This window comes from Talpa occidentalis, unplaced genomic scaffold (genome assembly GCF_014898055.3).
Source record: "Talpa occidentalis isolate TD23 unplaced genomic scaffold, MPIMG_talOcc4v2.1 talOcc4.7, whole genome shotgun sequence".
In the NCBI taxonomy this organism is placed as follows: domain Eukaryota; kingdom Metazoa; phylum Chordata; class Mammalia; order Eulipotyphla; family Talpidae; genus Talpa; species Talpa occidentalis.
In genome coordinates, this window is record NW_023605083.1 from 91,029,905 (window position 1) to 91,052,043 (window position 22,139).

General features: G+C 47.4%; 1 pseudogene; it reads left to right on the forward strand.

Annotated features, from left to right (window-relative positions):
- Positions 1-305: 305 nt before the first annotated feature.
- Positions 306-21,824, forward strand: LOC119231496 (polyunsaturated fatty acid lipoxygenase ALOX12-like; annotated as a pseudogene).
- Positions 21,825-22,139: the final 315 nt, after the last annotated feature.

The following is a 22,139-nucleotide window of genomic DNA, read 5'->3' on the forward strand; positions in this document are numbered from 1 at the left end:
TACAAATAGATAAAAAAAAGCAGGCTACCCTATATAAAAATGGACAAAAGACTTTTAAAAAGAGAAAAGGACTTAAACAGACATCTCACAAGGGGAGAGCCAAGTTTCAATAACTATGGAAAGGATTGTATTTGCTGATCAGGTTTTTAACTTCTGCATCTCTTTACCACTCCTGAGGTATCTGGTAGTGTGGCTGAGATTCCCAGTGGCCACCTGGAGAGGTCTTGAGAACCATGGTGCTCTTGGCTGCTACCAATTTAACTCCCAAGGGTCTCCACTGAGAACAGAGGGAATGGCCCAAGGTCATGAGCCACAATGGGCACCTCTCCCAGCAGCCCAGGTAAAAGTTACAAAAAGCCAACATATCACCGATTTTGACAACTATAATCATTGAGAAAATACCTTGGGATTTAAGAATCGACAGGTCATAAAGTAGCTTTAGGAGAGGTTTCAGGAGAGAAGTGAGGTCAGAAGGCAACACCCATGGGTCAGGAAGAGCATTCAGGAGATGAATCCAGTGAGTGTTCATTAGGCCCCACCTGTGTGTGTGCTGACTTTGGGGACATGGCTTCATTTATTTGAACTTTCATGTCTTTATTTCTAAAACTGGGACAATTAGATCTACCTCAGTGCATTTTTTTTTGGTAAGAATTAAACAGAGAAAGAGAGAGAAAAAACAGAAAAAAGAGATACCAGAAAAAGAGATAGAGCCACCTTTCCTTCGAGAGTGTTAGTGGATTTGACCCATATCTTTTGAAGAACAAATCTCTACTTCCCGCCATATCCCTAGAACTTCTGGGGAAGAGGTTATTGCAAAGAATTAATCATGTTCATGGACATGCAAGTCATTGCCTTTACTCTGTGCTATTGAAACGATAGCTGGAACTCCCTCGTGGCCTAGGGGTTAAGTCTCAGCACTATCACCACCATCACCTGAGTTTGATCCCTAGCAGGGGAGCTGCCCACATGGCACAGCAGACCTCTCCTGTCTCACCCTGCTGCTCCCCTCAGCAGGGTATCTCAGACAATCTGCTGGTTTTGCTCCCCACTCTGTCTCTGGTGAATCCTCCCACTCCCCCAACCTCTGGCCTGCACCCAGTTATTCTACGCATTAAATAAATAAATAAAACAATAGCTGATCAAAAATAACTGAATTTCTCTAACATGAGATGAGTTTTGAGTTTCCATTAACAACGGAAGTAGGACTGGGGAGTGCGCAGCATTGAGAGTGAGCAGGAATAAAGAGAGAAGGAAGGTGAGAGACCTGAGCAAAATGATGCTTGAGGGTTACTGTGAGTCCAGTGTGGGATGTTGGGAATAATAAAAAGAACAGAGCAACAGAGAAAAAACATTTAAGAAGAGACTGTCTTATAGTAAGTGATACGGCCCCTGCTGGTTAGAGGATGATGCAATTTCTCATCCCAGCCACTCCCAACCTTCCAAAAAACTCTGCTGTGTAACTGTCTGAACAATAGCATTCTGGGATAACTTTTAGGTTTGGATCATCAGGGAAGAGAAAGATCAGCACCAGTTGTCAGGTAATGAATAAGGTTGAGAAGCTGGTTTGATATAGTTTGTTTGTGGAACTTGTCACCCCATCTATTATAGACTTTCTTTATTGTTTGGGAAGGGGGTCAAGGTAACCTTAGCTACTACTAAGGGCAAACAGCATGCCCCAGGAAGCCGCAGAATCTAAGTGACAGACTCCAAGCAGCAGACCTAGCAACTTCCTGCTTCAGTGTAACCAGAGGCCACAGAGACTGGGCAGTCTTTATCAGATGAGCCACACATCCAGATGAGCTTTGGTTGTGCAAGATGGGCTGGGACAGCATGGCCCTGCCCTTTGGTCTAGCGGTGAAAAATAGATCCAGGAATGTGATACCTGGGACACAGAGAAGGAGAGATAAGCTGGTGTCAGTGGCTGGGGAGAGGGGTGGGGTGAACACAGAAGCTGTCAGATGGCATATTAGTCAGCTCAGGCTGGCATAGCTAAGGACCACACACTGGGCGGCTCACTAACAGAAGCTTGTCTCCCCACAGTTCTGGAGGCTAGAAATGCAAGATCATGATGTTGATAGACTTGGTTTCTAGTGAGGAGCACTCTTCTTGGCTTGGAGATGACCACCTTTTCCCAAATTCTTTACATGATCTTCTATTGTGCATGAGTGTGACCTATGAGGAGTCCAGTCAAAATGGATTAGGGCCTGCCAGGATGACCTCATTTTACCTTCACATGTATATTTTCTTCTTTTTTCTTTTCTTTTTTTTAAACTTTTTTTTTTTAAGATTTATTTATTTATTTTATATAAGCACTGGGTACAGTCAGAAGCGCAGGAGGGGGCCTCCCCGGTGGTGCAGCGGCTGAGCGCTGGGTTGCGAAGCTGCCCGCGGCCTCTGTGGTGCCGGTTCGATCCCCGGCTGCTCCCCGGCCACCGGAGGAGGGTCCTGCATGGCGCGCAGACCTCTCCTGCTGCCCGCTGCTCCCCTCAGCAGTGTACTTCGGTCCTTCTGCCTGCTCTGCTCCCCACTCTGGCTCTGGTGAATTCTCTCACCCTCCCGCGCTTCTGATTGTACCCAGTGCATGTATAAACAAACAAACAAACAAACAAATAAATAAATAACATGCCTCTATAAAAAAAAAATTCTATTAAAAAAAAAAAAAAAAAAAGAAGCGCAGGAGGGTGAGAGAATCCACCAGAGCCAGAGTAGGGAGCAGAACAGGCAGACTGACAAAATACACTGCTGAGGGGAGCAGCGGGCGGCAGGAGAGGTCTGCGCGCCATGTGGGACCCTCGCTGGGCAGTCGGGGATCGAACTGGCGCTGCAGAAGCTGCAGACAGCTTCACAGCCCAGCGCTCAACCACTGTGCCACCAGCAGGCCCTTACCTTAATTATATATTTCAAGGCCCTATCTCCAAATACAATCACATTCCAAGATACTAGGGGGTTGGGATTTTAGCATATGAATTTGGGAGGGCACAATTCATCCCACCATAGATGGGACTTCCTCCATATCCCTAAACAGAATTTTCTATTTTCCTCTCATCTGCCTCCATCCCCACTCTCTGCCTCCTGTCCACTCTCCTCATCCAAGACCAGCACATGACATACGCTTTGAATTCATCCCACCCTGTCATATTGTCCCTTCTTTTTTCTTTTTAAAAAGATGTATTTATGCATGCATATAAGAACTGGGGGACAGGCCAGATGTGTGGAAACGTGAGAGGATTCACCAGAGACAGAGTGGGGAACAGAACAGGCAGAATGACTGAAATACACTGCTGAGGGGAGCAGCAGGCGAGACAGGAGAGGTCTTAGGTGCCATGTGGGCAGCTCCCTGACCTGCCTGGATAGAATTCATGCTGCAGAGGCTGCGGACAGCCTCACAGCACTGCGCTCAACTGCCTACGTCCCCAGGGAGGCACCATATTGTCCCTTCTTCAGGTATGTCTTCTGTATCCTAGATCTTCAATGTTTCTCTCTCTAGTTCTTTGTCATCCAAATACACTCAAATCTATTGTATTTTAAAGAAAAGTCCTCCATTGGTGTAGCTTTATATTGCTGCATTAGAACCCCTAGGGCTGTTTTGTTTGTTTTTTTTTCTGAGCATGTTCTCCTTAAAGTCAAAATGACTTCCATGTCTCTGTCTTACCTGGCATTCATTCATTCATTCATTGTTTATAATTGAAGGGATTTTTCTGTATTTTTTTTTCTCATGGCAAAAAATTCAAATAGTACAAAAGATTTATAGTGAAAAGCAAGTCTCCTGCCAATCCTTACCCCAAGACCTAAGTAATTATGGCCCCTAATGAGCAAATGATTCTGCCCCTGCCCACTTTATTGAGGGGCAAATAACAAATACAATTGTATATATTGAAAGTGTACAACATAATCTAATATGCAAATATGTTCTGGAATGATTAGCAAGAGAATGAACACAGACCATCACCTCACAACCTTCTCCCACCCCAGTCCACCCAATCCCCCTATTCATAATTCAATTCATAATCCATTTTGACTTTATAGGGCCAGTCACGGGTTGGGATTTGCCTAAGGTGGGGCCCCAGGAGCACCTCAAATCTTATATAGTGGGTGGGCACGCAGACACCTTCATTTTTAAGTTTTTGTCTAGTCCTAGAGACAACGCCAAGAGCTGGCCGCCCATCGTCTGTCCGGTATGTTGAAGAAACACCGACGCCTGGGCCGGCAAGTTTCTGAGCACCGTCGGCCGCTACCGCATCCGCGTGGCCACCGGGGCCTCGCTCTACTCGGGGTCCCACAACCGCGTGCAGCTGTGGCTCGTCGGGGCGCGCGGGGAGGCGGAGCTGGAGCTGCAGCTGCGGCCGGCGCGGGGCCAGGTCAGCGGGCCGGAGCCGGGAGCCCCAGCCCGGTCGGGAGGGGCTCGCGACGGGGGGCTTCCGCCCTGGGGGCCGGCGAGGGCTGGGGGCCAGGCAAGAAACGGCGCCGCCTGGCCGCCCCGGCGGTCCCCGCCGGCGACTTGGGCTCCCGGGGCAGAGGCCGGGCGGCACCCAACCCTCCCCCGCCGCCCCCGCCCCGACCCTGGTCCTCTCAGCCTCCCCCTCCCAAGGGCGCCCGAGGCCTGACAGCGCAGGGTCCGGGGTAAACGGGACGCGCCTCGGGGAGCGCGGACGCGGCGACGGCTGTCGGCGGAGGATGGACGGTCGTGGCGATGCGCGCCCGGCCCTTCGGCACCTGCGGTCCGCGCCCCGCTCGCTCGGCCTCGCCGCGCGGGGTCCCGAGGAGCGGACGCGGGGCGCCGTCTCGGGGCACCTGGCCAAGCGAGACGCCCCAGAGCGGCCCGCCGCGCCCCGGCGCCACGCCACCCCTCAGCCCAGCCCCAGCCCCGGCCGGACGCCCCTCCTGCCCCGGAGGCTCACCGCCGGCTTCCGCGCCCCCAGGTGGAGGAGTTCGAGCGCCACGTCGCCGAGGACCTGGGGCCGCTGCAGTTCGTGAAGCTGCGCAAACACCACTCCCTGGTGGACGACGCGTGGTTCTGCGACCGCATCACCGTGCGGGGCCCGGGAGACAGCGCCGAGGCCGCCTTCCCGTGCTACCGCTGGGTGCAGGGCGAGGACGTGCTGAGCCTGCCCGAGGGCACCGGTGAGGGGCGGGGCGGGGCGGGGCGGGGCGGGGCGGGGCGAGGAGGCCGGCGCCAGGCCTCGGGATCTGCTGGGGCTCAGCGGGTAGCGGAATAGGGGTGAGCAAAGTCAGGGGGAACTAAAACATGGTGATCTCTAGACAATACGTTTTGAGATCGCAGGATGCGTGAAGGGCACGAAAAGCTATGGTCCCTGATTTCCACAGGACAAGATGGGCGGTAAGAAGAACACAGAGTAAGTGATCTGAGGGTGCCTCTTCCAAGAAGGTGAGGACAGAGAGGGGCACACTGATGGAAAACTGACGAACCAGAGTAAAAGTAGAAAGGTGTCTCCATGAAGGGGAACAAGGGAAGGCAGGGAAAGGTGAGGGTAGCAGGGGATAGGAGGCGGTGGGCGCCCCGTTTAGGAGACAGTGAGGGAAACATGATTGTGAGGGCTGAAAAGTTGGAAAAGCATGGGAGACAGCTGTGAGTCCTCACAGGGAGCACAGGGCTGGCGGTGGAATGAACGAAATGTAGAATCTGTTACCTTAGAATTAAGTAGAGGAGACACTAGAGGGCAAGGACAGGTAAGAATGGAAACAGGTAGTTTTGGAGGGGCGAGCAAGTATAATTACCGAGGAGGGCAGCAACCCTGTCAGGTTAAGAAACAGTGTATGTGGGCCTCCCCGGTGGCGCAGTGGGTTGAGGGCAGTGCTGTGAAGCTGTCTGCAGCCTCTGCAGTGGGGGATCGATTCCTGGCCGCCCAGGGAGATACCCACAGGGCGCGGCAGACCTCTCCTGACTCACCTGCTGCTCCCCTCAGCAGTGCTTTGGGTCCGTCTGCCTGTTCTGCTCCCCGCTCTGTCTCTGGTGAATCCTCTCTCCCTCCTGTGCCTCTGGCCTGTACCCCAGTTCTTGTATAAATAAATAAATCTTAAAAAAAAGAAACAATGTATGTGATGTTGAGACTAGGTGAGAGGGAGCCACGTAAAGGGAGCACTAAGAACCCTTTTCCTGCGGCTTAGGTGAGAGGATACATCAGAGAAAGGCACCATAGCACATCTCCCAAAGAAGGATGAGGGTGGCAGTGGGGAGAAGAGGGGTGTGGTGCATTGAACTTGAAATATGTTCTTTTGGAAGACAGGTGAAGGTGTGGGCGGGAGAAGATTGGGGCAGATGAGATTAACAAAGGTGATACGTGATGATGTAGGATAGGTGTGTTCATTTCAGGTGATTAAGAATAAAATTCATAAATAATGAAGAATAGGGACATAGAGATTTGGGTTCAGGCTTAAGCAAAGGTGTCAAACATGGTTATTTTTGTCTTGGGACAAATATAAGATCTGAGATTGGAAGATCAAGAAAAGAGGGTGGACACAGATGAAATAAATGACCAGGGGATTAATCGGGAGAGGCAGAGAAAAGTCAAAAGAGTATGATGCAGTAAAATTAGGAAATAGGAGAGTGGACGAAGCCAGGGGGTGGCGTGAGATTGGGTAAAGAAGTAGCATCAATCCCTTTTATGTCTCTCAAGCCCGCCTGGCAGGAAACACCTGGGATGTGTTCCAGAAGCACTGAGAGAAGGAACTGGAGGAAAGACAACAGACCTACCGGTGACCCAGCCCCCATAAACCTCCCTCCCAATTGTTACCCCCTTCTCTGACAACTTCTTTCATCACTGGCTTCTACTCTCTATTAACTGTCCCTCTCTCCTAGCTGGGCCACCTGGAAGGAAGGGTTACCCCTGGCAATAACTGCAGGCTCTCTAGATGAGGTACCTCCAAATATGAGGTTCCACGAGGAGAAGAGGCTGGACTTTGAACATTTCAGGAATGCTGGGTAAGGAAATGGTCAGAGGACGGCCAGAGTGAATTCAGAAATGGGTAGGATTTGGTAAATTGATGGTTTTATCCTTGATATCTATTTTAGGATTATGGAGATTGTCATCAAACATCTTTACACCCTCCTGAGCTCCTGGAACTGGCTGGTGGATTTTGATCAGATCTTCCCTAGTGGAAAAGTGCCCTGGCTGGTCAGTGGTTGCTCCCATTTTCCTTAACACCATGGATGGTCCCTTTTAAAGACCCTCTTTCACTTTCCATGGTCCTCAACACTCCCTGTCAACAAAGAACTTATTCTGTCTGATGAGTCACAGAGGTCTTAAAAATGAAGAGATGGGCTGGGTATGGGATGACCATGTTACTAAATCCAGGGGATTTAGTCTGGAGGAGAGGATATCAGTGTTAATCTCCTGTATCATACCCCAACCCAACCCCACAGAGAAGGTGCGTCAGCGCTGGCAGGATGATGAGCTTTTTAGCTACAAGTTGCTCAATGGTGCCAACCCCATGATGTTGAGATGCTCCACCTCTCTGCCCTCCAGGCTGGTGCTGCCCCCTGGGATGGAGGAACTTTGGACTCAGTTAGAGAAAGAACTCCAGGTACCTCCCCCCCTTGCCTTGCTCTCTCCTTGTATGTGGGGAGGAGACCCTATGCGGGGAGGCTGATAAGTCAGGGAAGGGAGGCTGCTGTAGCTGGAAAGCTCTAGACATGATAAAGTATAGAGGGGAAACTAGGAGATTGGTGGTGGGAGGCCAGACAGGCAACAAGAAATTTGGGTCTGATGGAGAAAGAGGCCTGGACTCTCCACGAGGGGGTTGCTTAGCATGTCTGTGGTGCAGAGTGGATTGGGCAGTATGATCTTAAAGCTGCCACTGTCAGAGTGAATTACAATCTCTGGGGCAGATTGCACCCATTTTGCCTCTTTCCTCAAATAAAATGAGAGGACTTAGGCTAAATGCTCATGGTGCTTTCCTGGTTCATGTCAAGGATATGACATGATCTGAGACTGGGGATATGGTGAGAAACTAGACTCAGTGTCTTTGCCCTGACCCTCTGGAGGTCGACTCTGACCTCAAACTGTACATACACTTCTCCTTCCCCAGCAAGGCTCCCTGTTTGAGGCTGACTTCATCCTGCTTGATGGAATTCCAACCAACGTGATCCGAGAAGAGAAGCAGTACCTGGCTGCCCTCCTCGTCCTGCTGAAGATGGAACGTGATGGGAAGCTGCTACCCATGGCCACCCAGGTGGGGTGCCCTGGGCGTGCCCCTGCCACCACTGTCCTCTGTCCACCCCAACCTTTTCCCAGAAACTAAGAGAGTTAACTCATGTTCTATGTCGCTCAGTGTCACTCCCAGGTCACTCAATGAGATCTGACCTTGTCTCCAAGCACCCTTCACTTCTGCTCAGCTGGAATAACCTGTGGAGAAGAGAGGCTGGCCTCTGCCGGCTCTCATCTTAATGCTACTCGACCTTTGTTTTTTTTTTTTTTTTTAAAGATTTATTTATTTATGCATACAAGAACTGGGGTACAGGCCAGAGGTGTGAGGGGTGAGAGGATTCACCAGAGACAGAGTGGGGAGCAGAACAGGCAGATCTACCGAAATACACTGCTGAGGGGAGCAGCGGGTGAGACAGGAGAAGTCTGCTGTACCATATGGGTAGCTCCCTGGTCAGGGATTGCACTCATGCTGCAGTGCCTGCAGATGGCTTCATAGTGCTGCTCTTAACCCCTTGCACCACCAGGGAGGCCCCCAATGCTACTCAGCCTTTTTGTGACCTTTAGATTTGTTGAGCCTTCCTTCTTTCTTAAACATCTTTTCTCCCATAGATTTACCAATTTTTCTCGCCTACTGTTCTCAGTTGACCCATATTATCAATTTTTCACTCTCATCTCTTTTTTTCACACCTTCCCCCACCATAGCTCAGATTCTGTCATGTTTTTTCCAAAGCATTGTTAAGGCTTCCTTTTTAAACCCCTGCTTCTGACTCCTGCATTGAGGGCAACCACCAGAGCACTGGCAGGTGCCACAGCTACTGAGGTCCTTGATCTTCCAACTAAGTTATAGCCCCCTGGAAGGCAGTACATTTACTTGGCCATCTCTGTCCCCCCCCAGAATGCTGAGCACAGTATCTTACATATGATGAGAGATCAAGGAGTGTTTAATTACTCTTTCTTACAGATCCAGCCTCCCAGCCCTAGTCTCCCCACCCCAGCACTGTTCCTGCCCTCACATCCCCCACTTGCTTGGCTCCTGGCAAAGTGCTGGGTCTGAAATTCAGATTTTCATCCGCATGAACTCCAGTATCATCTGCTGGACACTCATCTGCTGGCTGAGGTCATCGCTGTCGCCACCACGAGATGTCTCCTGGGGCTGCAACCCGTCTTCAAGGTACATCTTCTACCCTCCCGGTCCAGCATTCTCAGACCTCAGAGAGAAGAAACAATTCAGTAGCTGTCTAGGATTTTAAAAGCCAAAGCCATATGACTGGGAACATGTAAACGCAGTTTCTGCTAATTCAGTAGGCATCCATGTTCTTGCAGCAAAGAATATTTGTAACAGTTTGTGAGTAGAAAAGAACAGGTGAGATGGATGATTGTTTCAGGACCTTGAACTTTGTGCTTTTATTTCCATGTGTCTTTACCTTTGTGTTGAGCTAATTATAGATTCAGTTTTCAGAAATAACACAGAGAGTTCCCATCTCTCCTGTTAAGTCAAGTAACTTAGCACTTAATGAGCACATACCCTGAGGCTGCTCTGAAATTCTCTAGCAATGACTCTGGGGTATAAAGGAATATAATTTGATATTGATTCTAATTTAAGAGATTTACTGGATAGCTGGAATAGAAATAGTACAAATAGTGCCTCCCCGGTGGCGCAGCGGTTGAGCTCTGGGTTGCAAAGCTGCCCACAGCCTCTGCAGCGCCGGTTCGATCCCTGGCTGCTCCCCGGCCACCGGAGGAGGGTCCCACATGGTGCGCAGACCTCTCCTGCCGCCTGTCGTTGTTTTTAGTAGTGTGCTTTGGTCCTTCTGCCTGCTCTGCTCCCTGCTCTGGCTCTGGTGAATTCTCTCACCCTCCCGCGCTTCTGACTGTTCCCACTGCTTGCATAAATAAATAAATAAATATTAAAAAAAAAAAAGAAAAGAAATAGTACAAATAAGATACAGCCAGAGAATGATATGTGGAAATGGAGCTTGAAATCAAGAGAGAAAGCAGTAAGCTCTGTATTATTGATGGAGACTGTTCCACCACAAGTTGGGAGTCATAAAGTAGAAGATAAAGGATACAGAGAACAGTCCAGCAAGTTATTTAAGCTCTTCCAAGACTGTGCATTACATGGTGGCTAGAGGACTATAAAGGAAAATGCAAACATTTTGCCATGGGGGGAAGTAGTAGCTGCCACATGCCAGATGCAAGAGTGGAGAGAACTGTCAGGGGTCTAAGCTGCTGTCACAACCATGGGCCACAGAGCCACTAACAAGCTGGCGTAGTGATCCAGAAATTCTGGGATTTTATGAACAGGGATCTGCTGAACCTCCCCCTGCAGTGACCTTTAGGGCTAATGGCTTTTGCCAAGGTCCCTAGGTCCGGCTGGGCAAGCCAGTGTGCAGGGGGAGAACAGCAAAACCCCCTGAAGCAGGGGAAGTACAGCAAAATTCCCTGAAGACATAGATAAGACAGAAGCTTATCAAAGGATTACTACCACCAGGAGCTAAAAAATCTTATCTCGTCTTTCTAGAATTACAAACTTTATCCCTTTATTGTCTTTCTAAACTTCCTTCTTTCTTCTATAAAGGTCATTTGTTGTTAATTAAAAAATCATATAAAATCCTTAACACAAGGCTGACTCAAATGAAACGTTACTAAACCCTGTAATAATTAAAATATAGTTTAGGTGAAAAAAGTAGTTAGTAAAACAAAAAATGCGATCATATAGTTTAAAAACAAAACTAATGGTCTATCTACTTAGGAATGAGGTAAATCACTCAGTGATAAGCTAAATCCATTCACTGTTCTGTGCTTTTGGAAACATATATATACTGACAACTAACTTAAATAAAATCGCACTCAGATTTACACTCTCTCTTGAAGTGTGTCTGTTTGTCATTTCTTCAGCTGAATCCCTGACCACCCTGCGCAGTCTCTCAACCCTGAGACGGCCTCATCGTTCACTGCTGTGCTGGTCCGCGGCAGGGATCCAGTATGGCTTGGTAGACTAGTGGTCAGTGCTTGCTTTAAAAATATCTTCAAAATTCTGAAGACATTTTACATACAGCAAAAGAGGCAAAAATGCTGAAATCTTGTGAACCAGAATAATTGTTTGAAATAGTGTAGCTGGGAGAGGCCACTCTGGAGTTCCAGTTGAGATGTTCAGTTTAAGGTAGATGAAGTTTGAAGAGTTAGCAAGATAGGTAAGTGAGTACTTAAATAGAAAATCTGAGTTGTATTTCTTTTGGGGGACACCCCCCCCACTCCTCTCCAAGACCTGTCGTTAATCATCATGGTCCCTCTTTGGATCTGGTTAACTTTCACCTTCTGTCTACCTGAATGGTTAAGCCTACTTTTATCTTCAAAATCCCTTTACTAATTCAGCCCCCACCACCTCTCTGCATTCATCCTACAACTTTATCTATCTCATGGCAAACAGCTGGGTTGTTATTAGGACAACTGAGAGGGCAAAGCCCATGCATTTCATAATTATAGTCAACTGTGTAGGCTTTGGATTGAGACTTCTAGGTTTGAATCCTAAATCCCGGCTTCAGGACTTCCCAGACATGTTCAGAGTCCTCATCTCTAAATGGGAACGGCAGGCTCCCCATAGCAGAGTTGACAACGGATAACAGCACTGTGACACAGGCTAACAGCGTTAAGAAGATTGGATCTTGGGCCTCCCCTAGTGGTGCAGCAGTTGAGCACTGGGCTGAGAGGCTGCAGTGCTGGTTCGTTCCCCAGCGAGGGTCCCTGTAATGGGCTGGAATGGACACAGTGCAGGTTTTCTGATCCCATGCAGACCGGGTGAAGGAGGAGTCAGAGTCCTCAGTGGTTTTTTGCAGGTTTTTTATTGGTGTTCACCAGGCATATGGCAGGCAGGGGTGCTGGGGGGCCAGGAGGCTAGCAGGCCTCCCAGCCCCCAACAGGTCTTCACTCTGGGCTTTCTGGCCTTCTCTCAGCTTCTGCTTTTCTTGCTTCTCTCTCGGCTTCTCTTTTGGCTTCTGCTGGCGTCCCCGTGACGCCGCCCTTAAAAGCCCAGTCTCACAAGAGAAAGACATCCAAGGAATCCAAATAGGAAAAGAAGAAGTCAAACTATCACTATTTGCAGACGATATGATATTATACATAGAGAACCCCAAAAACTCCACAGAAAATCTAATTCAACTCATCAATCAGTTCAGTAAAGTGGCAGGATACAAAATCAACACGCAAAAGTCAGTAGCCTTCCTATACACAAACAATAAATCTGAAGAAGAAGAAATCAAAAAGACCATCCCTTTTGTTATTGAAACAAAAAAAATCAAATTTGGGAATAAATCTAACAAAAGAGGTAAAGGACCTATACAAAGAAAACTATAAAACACTGTTAAAAGAAATAGAAGAAGACACAAAGAAATGGAGAGACATCCCCTGCTCATGGATTGGAAGAATAAACATTATTAAAATGGCCATCCTACCAAAAGCAATATACAGATTCAATGCTATTCCAATCAAAATTTCAATGTCATTCTTCAAAGAAATAGAACAATTATTGATGAAATTCATATGGAATCACCAAAAACCCCGAATAGCCAAAGCTCTCCTGAAAAAAAAAGAAGGGAATGGAGGCATCAGACTCCCAGACTTCAAACTATACTACAAAGCCATAATCATCAAAACTGCATGGTATTGGAACAAGAACAGACATACAGACCAATGGAATCGAATAGAAAATCCAGAAATAAACCCACAGATTTATGGTCAACTAATCTTTGACAAAGGAGCAAAGAATATGCATTGGAGCAAAGAAAGTTTGTTCAATAAATGGTGCTGGGAAAACTGGGTCGCTACATGCAAAAGAATGAAGCTTGACCACCACCTCACACCATACACAAAAATCAACTCAAAATGGATTAAAGAACTAGACATAAGACCTGAAACCATAAAATATATAGAAGGAAATATAGGCGAAACACTACGTGATTTGCACATCAAAGACATCTTTACAGACACATCACCCAAAGCAGTGATAGTGAAGGCAAAGATAAACAGCTGGGACTACATCAAATTAAAGAGCTTTTGCACAGCAAAAGAGACAATAACAAAAACAAAGAGAAACCCCACCAACTGGGAGAACATTTTTGCACCCACACTAATGATAAAGGACTGATCACAAAAATCTGCAAAGAGCTGATGAGACTCAACAACAACAAAGAAAATAATCCAGTCAAAAAATGGGCAGAAGAGCTTAAAAGAAACTTCTCTGAAGAGGAAATGCAAATGGCCAACAGGCATATGAAAAAATGTTCAACATCACTTGTCATCAGGGAAATGCAAATCAAAACTACCATGAGATACCATCTTACACCAGTGAGAATGGCACATATTAAAAAAACTAGCAACAACAAATGTTGGCGAGGGTGTGGAGAAAAAGGAACTCTTCTGCACTGTTGGTGGGAGTGCAAACTGGTCCAACCACTGTGGAAAACTGTATGGAGATTTCTGGACCTACTAAACATAGAGCTTCCATATGATCCAGCAATTCCACTCCTAGGTATTTACCCAAAGGACACAGAAACATCAATTCCAAAGAACACCTGCACCCCTATGTTTATAGCAGCACTGTTTACAATAGCTAAGCTTTGGAAACAACCCAAATGCCCAAAAATAGATGACTGGATCAAGAAGATGTGGTACATATATACCATGGAATATTACTCAGCATTCAAAAAAGATAAACACATGCAATTTGCAGCAACATGGATGGCGCTGGAAGGGATCATGCTCAGCGAAATAAGCCAAAAAGAAAAAGAAAAATACCGGATGGTCTCACTCATAACAGGAATCTAGAAAACTTAAATAAGGGACCAGGAAAATGAATAACTATAAGAAAGTGAAAATCAAAATCAACAAAAAACTATGAACCAGAGACACTTTTAGGGGGGCGGGGGTGGGAGGGGAGGGATTGGGGTCAGAATGGGGGGGCTGCAATTGTATGGGGAATATAACAATAAAATTTATTAAAAAAAAAAAAACAAAAAACTAAGTTTATGGGAATTAGCCCTAGGTCCTATAAGTGTTTAAAAAAATAAAATAAAATAAAATAAAATAATCACATAGATAAAAAAAAAAAAAAAAAAGCCCAGTCTCAGCCCAGGTGAATCCCATCTACCTATGCCCACACCCTATTCCAGGTGCCCGCCATCAGGCATGCATTCAGGACCGCAGGGATCCATCATCTATCCTGATGGCAGGAGGGCAGAAAAGCCTGACATTTTCCTTACCCTACAGTCCCACAAAAAAAAAAAAAAAAAAAAAAAAGAAAATTAGATCTTATTCCTGCTTCTTTGTCCTCTGGTATGGTCTCTCCTTGTGCGAATTTGGGGCTTTCTATGCCACTCAGCATCTTTCATGAACTTGCTGACATTTCAGACATGATATCTTGGTATCAGTGGTATCATTTGGGCCTTTCCTTCTGTCCCGCGTCAGTGACTCATATAAATACCAAACTGCATAAACCCTGCAACTCATCATGGAATCAAAACAATATGGTCACAGACAAAAGAAATGCGTGCGAGGATCAGATGACCTTTTATAACCCTAAGGGAAGCAGGAGAGAGGGTGTCTAACAGGGTGGTGGGATCTGACACAGCCCCTCTGCTACTAAAGAGGACAGATCAATATGACTCCTTTAATTCTGATAGCAGGTACCTATCCTCGACCACCTCCAGCCCCAAAATAAAAAAAGAAAGAAAATGCAAGAGCAAAATGACTAGAGGTAGCAGGACAGCATCAAAAATGAATAAGAAGGCTAATTTAAACTATTAGAATGTATATGTGTCGTGGCAGGACAGGACACAGTGCAGGTTTTCTGACCCAGCAGACCGGGTAAAGCAGGAGTCAGAGTCCTCAGTGGCTTTTGCAGGTCTTTTATTTAGATTTACCAGGCACATGGCAGGCAGGGGTGCTGGGGGGCCAGGAGGTTGGCAGTCCTCCAGCCCCCAGCAAATCTTCACTCTATCTGGGCTCTCTCTGGCATTCTTTCTGCTTCTCTTCTTCTCTCAGCTTCTGTTCATTCTTGGCTTCTGCTGGAGTCCCCGTGATGCCGCCCTTATAAACTCAGTCTCTCAGCCCAGGTGTACCCACTTCAGGTGCCCACCATCAGGCATGCATTCAGGACCACAGGGTTCCCTCATCGATCCTAATGGTGGGAGGGCAGAAAAGCCTGATACCTTTTCCTTACCCTACAATATGATAGAAAAGTTATTTTAAAAAATCAAATGTTAAACAGTTCTTTTTTAAAAAAAGATTTATTTATTTATGTATAAGAGAACTGGGGTGTAGACCAGAGATGAGGGGAGGGAGGGTGAGAGGATTCACCAGAGACAGTGAGGAGCAGAACAGGTGGATCTACTGAAATACGCTGCTGTGCCATGTGGGTTGCTCCCTGGCCTGATGGGGATCAACTAGGCTACAGTGGCTGGCGATAGCTTGATAGAACTGTCTTTGACCCCTGTGACACCAGGGAGGCCCTAAACAGCTGATTTTTTTTTTTTAATTTTTAAGATTTATTTATTTATGCACACAAGAGCTGGGGTACAGGCCAAAGATGCGGGGGTGAGAGGATACAACAGAGACAGAGCAGGGAACAGAACAGCCAGACTGACTGAAATACACTGCTAAGGGGAGCAGCGGCCAAGACAGGAGAGTTCTGCCTCACCATGTGGGTTTCTCCCAGGCCAGCTAGGATTGAACTCATGCTGCAGAGGCTGTGGATTGCTTCATAGTGCAGTGCTTAACCCCTTGCACCACCAGGGAGGCCCTAAATAGCTGATTCTTAAAGGAATAGTCAAGGTGGAAATAACAAAGGAAGTGATAACAACTACTATTTGAGGACTTCTGTGTGCCAGGCACTATACTAAACACTCTTCATACATCACATATATAAGTATGACCATAACCTCATCTCAGTGTCTAAGTTTATTACATCAAGTGTCAAAGTGTCAAGTCAAGTTTCAAAGTGAGTGTTGAGTGAAATCCTGGTGGGTCTGGCTCCAGTGCTTGAGTGAGAGGGGAGCCTCGGAAAGCATGAGAGTGAGTGGGCAGAGAAGCAGGAGAGCAGCCTGGCAGGAAGGGAAGCACTTAGGGGAGAGAAGACACACCCCCCAAACACACACATCGAAGGGCCCAAGCATGGCCTCCATAACCCCCACCCCCACCCTCTCTTCCATCCAGCTCCTGATCCCGCACATCCGCTACACCATGGAAATCAACACCCGGGCACAGACAACACTCGTTTCAGATGGAGGTTTATTTGATAAGGTAAGGAGGGAACGGGATGTGGGGCTGCTTAATCACCCAGTTATGTATGACCTCCTGCTACTTTCAAGATCCCAGACCAGCCTGTGTGATTGTCCTTAAAACCCATGAGTCCCCCCACCTTATACCCATGTCTTTAAATGTGAAAAGCCCACACCTGAACCCTTATATACTATGCCGTGTTCTCCCCTCAAGACTGCTCGTTTATCTTGACCCAGGCAATAAGCACAGGTGGAGGAGGCCATGTGCAGCTGCTCCGTCGGGCCTTGGCTCAGCTAACCTACCGCTCCCTCTGTCCTCCTGATAACCTGGCTGACCGGGGCCTGCTGGGAGTCCCAAGTGCTCTCTATGCCCACGATGCTTTACACCTCTGGGAGATCATTGCCCGGTGGGTGAGAGTGGGGCTGAGCAATGGAGAGGCCTGGGGGGAGGGCGAGCGGGGCTCTGGGCTGAGGTCAGTACAGGGCAAAATGAACATGAAAACTGCAGGGTCCAGACAGAAGAGCTGAGATTCGGTCCTGGGGATGGGGACAAGCGAGGAGTCAGTGGGTAGGGCCAGAAAGCAGGAGGACTGGGGTGGAAGTGCAGGCCGGTTAGCTGTGGGTGAATAAGCCACGGCAGCTGTGGAATTAGGATTTCTTTGGGAAGGATGATGATAAGCCAAGTGTACAGAATTCTTAAAATAGGTGGCATACATTTCCCTCCCCTCTGTACTGTGTTCAGAAAGAGCTAGAATTTTGTAAGAGCTGGGTTCTAATAGTGAGAATCAGTTGGGCAGAGGCCCAGGAAAGGAGCAGAGGTGGGAGGCTGCGGTCTCCGGCTCTCCGAGGCTCACGCCCTCCTCTGGACAGATATGTCGAGGGGATCAGCTGTCTCTTCTACCCCGGGGATGATATCGTGAGAGGGGACCCTGAGCTGCAGCTCTGGTGTCGGGAGATCACTGAGGTGGAGCTGTGCCAGACCCAGGACCGGGGTAGGACCCCTTCCCAGAGCTGGGAGCGCCTCAAAGACTCCCAGAGCCCGTTTCAGCTCTGCCCTTCTGGGGACATGACCCCAACCTTTCCCCACACCCTCCTCTCCATATATGAAAAATGTGGATCCCATTCCAATCTCCTAGGACAATTCTTGATATCCAAAGGTTGTCCTCCTCCCAGACCCTGGCTGGCAACCTTTCCTTCCATCCCCCACCCCCTGCCACTGCTTGCCTAACCTGCGTCTGCATGGGGCCCGATAAGGCCAGAGCCACGGCCAGGCAGGGTTTCTTTCCAGTTCTTGCTTCCAGCCAGACTACAGCCCCAATTCCATCCAACCACCAGTCACAGATACCCCTGGTCAACCATTGCATGGAACACAAGCCCCAACTGCAGCCCACAAGGAATCTGCTCAGTCCTTGCTAGGCCTCATAGACTCTCCTCGTTGCTGTCTACTTTGTTATTGAAGGTTAAAAATGGGGGGATTATTCCCAACAAAGCCATGATGACCCACCCTGGCTCTCCCCCTCCCCCCGCTGCTACTGTCTAGCACACACAGAAAGTCCAGGCACACTGCACACGCGCCACAGTGCAAGTCGTTTCCAGATGCAATCTGAGTGCTCTATGTGTTTCGACTCAAACACAAACTCAGTGCCCTGGTCCTTGGGACTCAGTTTCTTTGGCCAAAGTGCCTTCTTTCTAGGATCTCACCACTGTCTCCGGTTCCCCCACTTATGTGTAAATCTGTCAGGATGAACTAGCCCTCCCTGAGCAAATCGAGCTTCCTGCCCCTCCCTGAAGCACACACGGCCAGTCTGGCCTGTTGTGATGGTCCTTCAGCTAATGTCCCTTTACTCTTCACACCAGTGCTCTGAATCCCATCCTCTTCTGTGCAAACTATAAGCATTAGCTTGGAGTTACTGTTGCCAGCCCTGAGGATTCCTGGCTCCTCCATAAGCCTGGCCTCTGTCACAGAGTGGAGCCTTCCTTTGAGGGATCCATCCAACACCCCCTCACCAGCCCTGCTAGGACCAAAATTCCTGTACTGCTCCCCAGTTCTGGCTCTCAGTCTCCCATGCTCCAAAAGATGCTCCTTCTGCTCACTTACTTGCTTCTTGTGAAATATCCACATTAGAGCACTGATAATACACGGTTGTTCATGAGCTTTAGCCTCTCATTACTCAGAGTTCAGAATTCATGGATCTTTCTCATGGTTTTCTGTTATCATTTTCTTAGCACCCTCAACAAAGGAGCTAAGAATTCCTTTTCCCAACTTGGGACCTCGTGAAAGCCATTTCATCTCTTTGATTTTTAATAGCCTTATCCCTAAAGTAGATTTAATAGTCACCCAAGTGATAGAAGGACAGTGATAGTGTTGAAGCATGTGTAAGCCGATCAACATAAGATTGTTGTGATTACAGACCCCTTGCTGCAAAAACTACCTCCCCTCTGTGATCAGCTTGTGCAACAGGTGAGTCACAGAGAGGGCCCGGCGGGCCATTAAACTCGCTGAGTCCTAACCCACCTGCAAATTGAGTGGAACGTGCTAGCTGATCCTACTTTCTTCTGACTCCAACCAGAGTCTATGACTTCTCTTTTCCTGCCTTATAACCCAGACCTGAAACCACTGTCTGGGAATGGGAAGGCATACCTCAGCATTCTAAGCCACATTTGGGAGGGTGAAAATTTGTTGCAATAAAACAAACCTGGAGAAAAGTTAATGTTGCAAATCACAGATATACAACTTGAATTTTTCCTAAGGCATCAGAGTGTATACTTAGCTCTCAGTTCAAGAAACAGATGTTCCAAAGCAGTAATTTAAAATGAGAAGACTCATTATCTGTTTGGGTTGCTACATGGTCCCTGAAGTCCTTTCAGTTTTAGGATTTGGGATTGTGTGGTTTGAGGGCAAGAATGTGGTGTGAAGTCATTCTTGTGAAAGAACGACTCTTAATATTGCGGTTGGCAAGCTGGAAACTGGCTTCTGAATGCAACTGCTATGAGACCTGAATGAATTCTCCTGCAGGAGACACTGTCAGAAAGTTGGATTAATTTGAAAGCTCAAGTTGTCAGAAGGAATTATCTTAAAGATAAATTGTCAAAGACAGAAATTTACCAAGTCAGAACCCTCCAGGCATTAAATAGATCAGGATTCAGTGGTGCATCCCTGTATGGGTGCTGATTACTGTCAGCTGATTCAAGGTGTTTTGAAATACATATGATTTAATTTGAAGTCCAAGTGCTGTGCGATATTTCCCCCCTACCTAATCTTCACTTTATTGAAGTATGATGTAGAATGATCTACATTTTGCAGTTCTTGATTCTGGAACTTGAAGAGCACTCTAAGACAGTTTGTCTGGAGCAGGAATATTCTTTTTCTAGGATCCAGGTCCACATCATCTTTTCATCATGGATTAATGCACTATCAGGTATATAGATGCACATAATAAAAAAGAAACAGAACATTATCAGCTCTCCAGAGTGCCCCTTATATTCTACTCCAATCTTGCCCATCCAGAGTAACCATCATCCTGACTTCATTCTGTGTAGGTTAGTTTTAGCTACTTTGAACATTCACTGATGTCTCTACTTTAGCTACTTTGAACATTCAGTTTCAGTCTCTCAACAATGTTTCAAATTTACCGGTGCCATTGTTCTATGTAACATGCAGCTTTTTATTCTCATTGTATACGATTCCATTTTGTGATGATAAACACTGAATTTTTTCCTTTTTGCTATTGCTAGGCATTTGTGTTATTTCTAGTTGGAGGCTATTAATATCCTGGCTGCTGGAAACCTCACTGTGTGTGCATCAGAGGAGGAATTGATGGGTTGTAGGATATCTGCATGTGCGGGCTTAGTAGTTACTAATCATTTTTCAAAACGCTCTCCTTCCCGTAGAGGATCCTAAGAGTTGCTCCACATCTTCTCAAATAGATGAACAAGATGGTTCTTCATTTTCACTTTAGCCCATTGGTGAGTATGTTATCACACTGTGAGTTCAAGTTGTGGTCTCCCGAGGACTAGTGCTCTGAGTACATCTTCATAGATTTAGTGGCGGTGGCTATTCTCTTTGGTGGGGCACCTGTTAAAGTCTTTTGTCCATTTCTCTTCCTGGTTGTTTGCTTTTGTGTCTTTTGTTTTCTTTTTTTTTAAAGATTTATTTATTTATTCATTTATACAAGTACTGGGTACAGTCAGAAGCACGGGAGGGTGAGAGAATTCACCAGAGCCAGAGCGGGGAGCAGAACAGGCAGAAGGACCGAAGTACACTGCTGAGGGGAGCAGCGGGCGCAGCAGGAGAGGTCTGCGCGCCATGTGGGACCCTTGCCTGCTGCCGGGGATCGAACTGGTGCTGCAGAGGCTGCGGGCAGCTTTGCAGCCCAGCGCTCAACCAAGAGCCACCAGGGGAGGCCCTTGTCTGCTTTTCTTTCTGATTGTGATTTTTTCTATCACTTTTGAAAACCAGTTATTGACCAACTGTCTCTCAGATACCCCCGCTCGCCATCTACCATAATAATCATGCTATAGTGTGCTGAAGGGTTTTTAATAGAGCATCCCCTTGATGCTCTATTATTATCTTGATTTTCAGAGGAATATATAGAGACTCAGAGAGACTTAGTAACTGGCCCTAGGTAACACAGCGGGGTAGCAGCTGAGCCGGGATGGGTTCCAAGGCTGATGCCATAGCCTGTGCTCTCACTCACCACCTGCCTCCTAGACCAGTGTCCCTGCAGCATCCCTGACCCTTGACTGAATTATCAGCCCTCTGTCCCTGACTTCTATCCCCACTCCCTGCTTTATTTCTATTCTTATCACTATCTCATATACCATGTGATTTTACTTAGTTGTCCTATTTATTTTCTTTCTTGCCTTTTAGAATCAAAACGAAAAGAAACTAGAAGTCTGTGTGTATTTGTTCACCAATATTGCCCCAGTGCCTAGATAGCACCTGCCTACAGTCGTTCAATACTTTTTAAACAAACCCTCAGTACTTATAACATATGGACATCTCAGGCAGCAGCATTTATTTCCATATATGCTTTGGAGTTGTTGTTAAACTTGATCGTTTCTTCTAGGGTTCCCTGTCTCCTGCAAGTCTTGGGGTCAGCTCTGCCATTTCTTTACCATGTGTATCTTCATGCACACTGCCCAGCACTCGGCCATCAGCCAGGGCCAGGTATGGGCAACTGAAAGCCTGGGCTCGGAGGGCAAGTATCTGGGCTGGGGATACTAAGGAGAGGGAGGTGGGGGCTAGAGTCCTGCATCAGTTTCTGAGGAATCCATCTTCTTTCTCACCCGGTTTGACTGGCGTGCCTGTATCCCTAATACTCTGTGCTCAATGCGGATGCTCCCACCTACCTCCAAAGAAGATGTGACGATGGCCACAGTGATGGGCTCACTACCTGATGTCTGCAGGCTGTGTTCAGTACACCTTGGCCCAGCTCCTGAACCAGCCACAGCCAGGCACGGTAAGAGGAGACCCCAGAACGCTAGGGGCACTGGTAATTGGCTGATTGGTGGGGAGCCATTAGGGTGAGGGGCTGGACTTTGGGTCCCTATGTTTGGGGACTAGAAGTTAATTTATCTTTTCTGCTTCATGTGCCCCTGGAGCATCACAAAGAGGAATATTTCTCAGGCCCTGAGTCCAGGCTTGTTTTAAACAACTTCAGAGAGATCTGGACAACCTGGAAAGAGAGATCATGGCCCG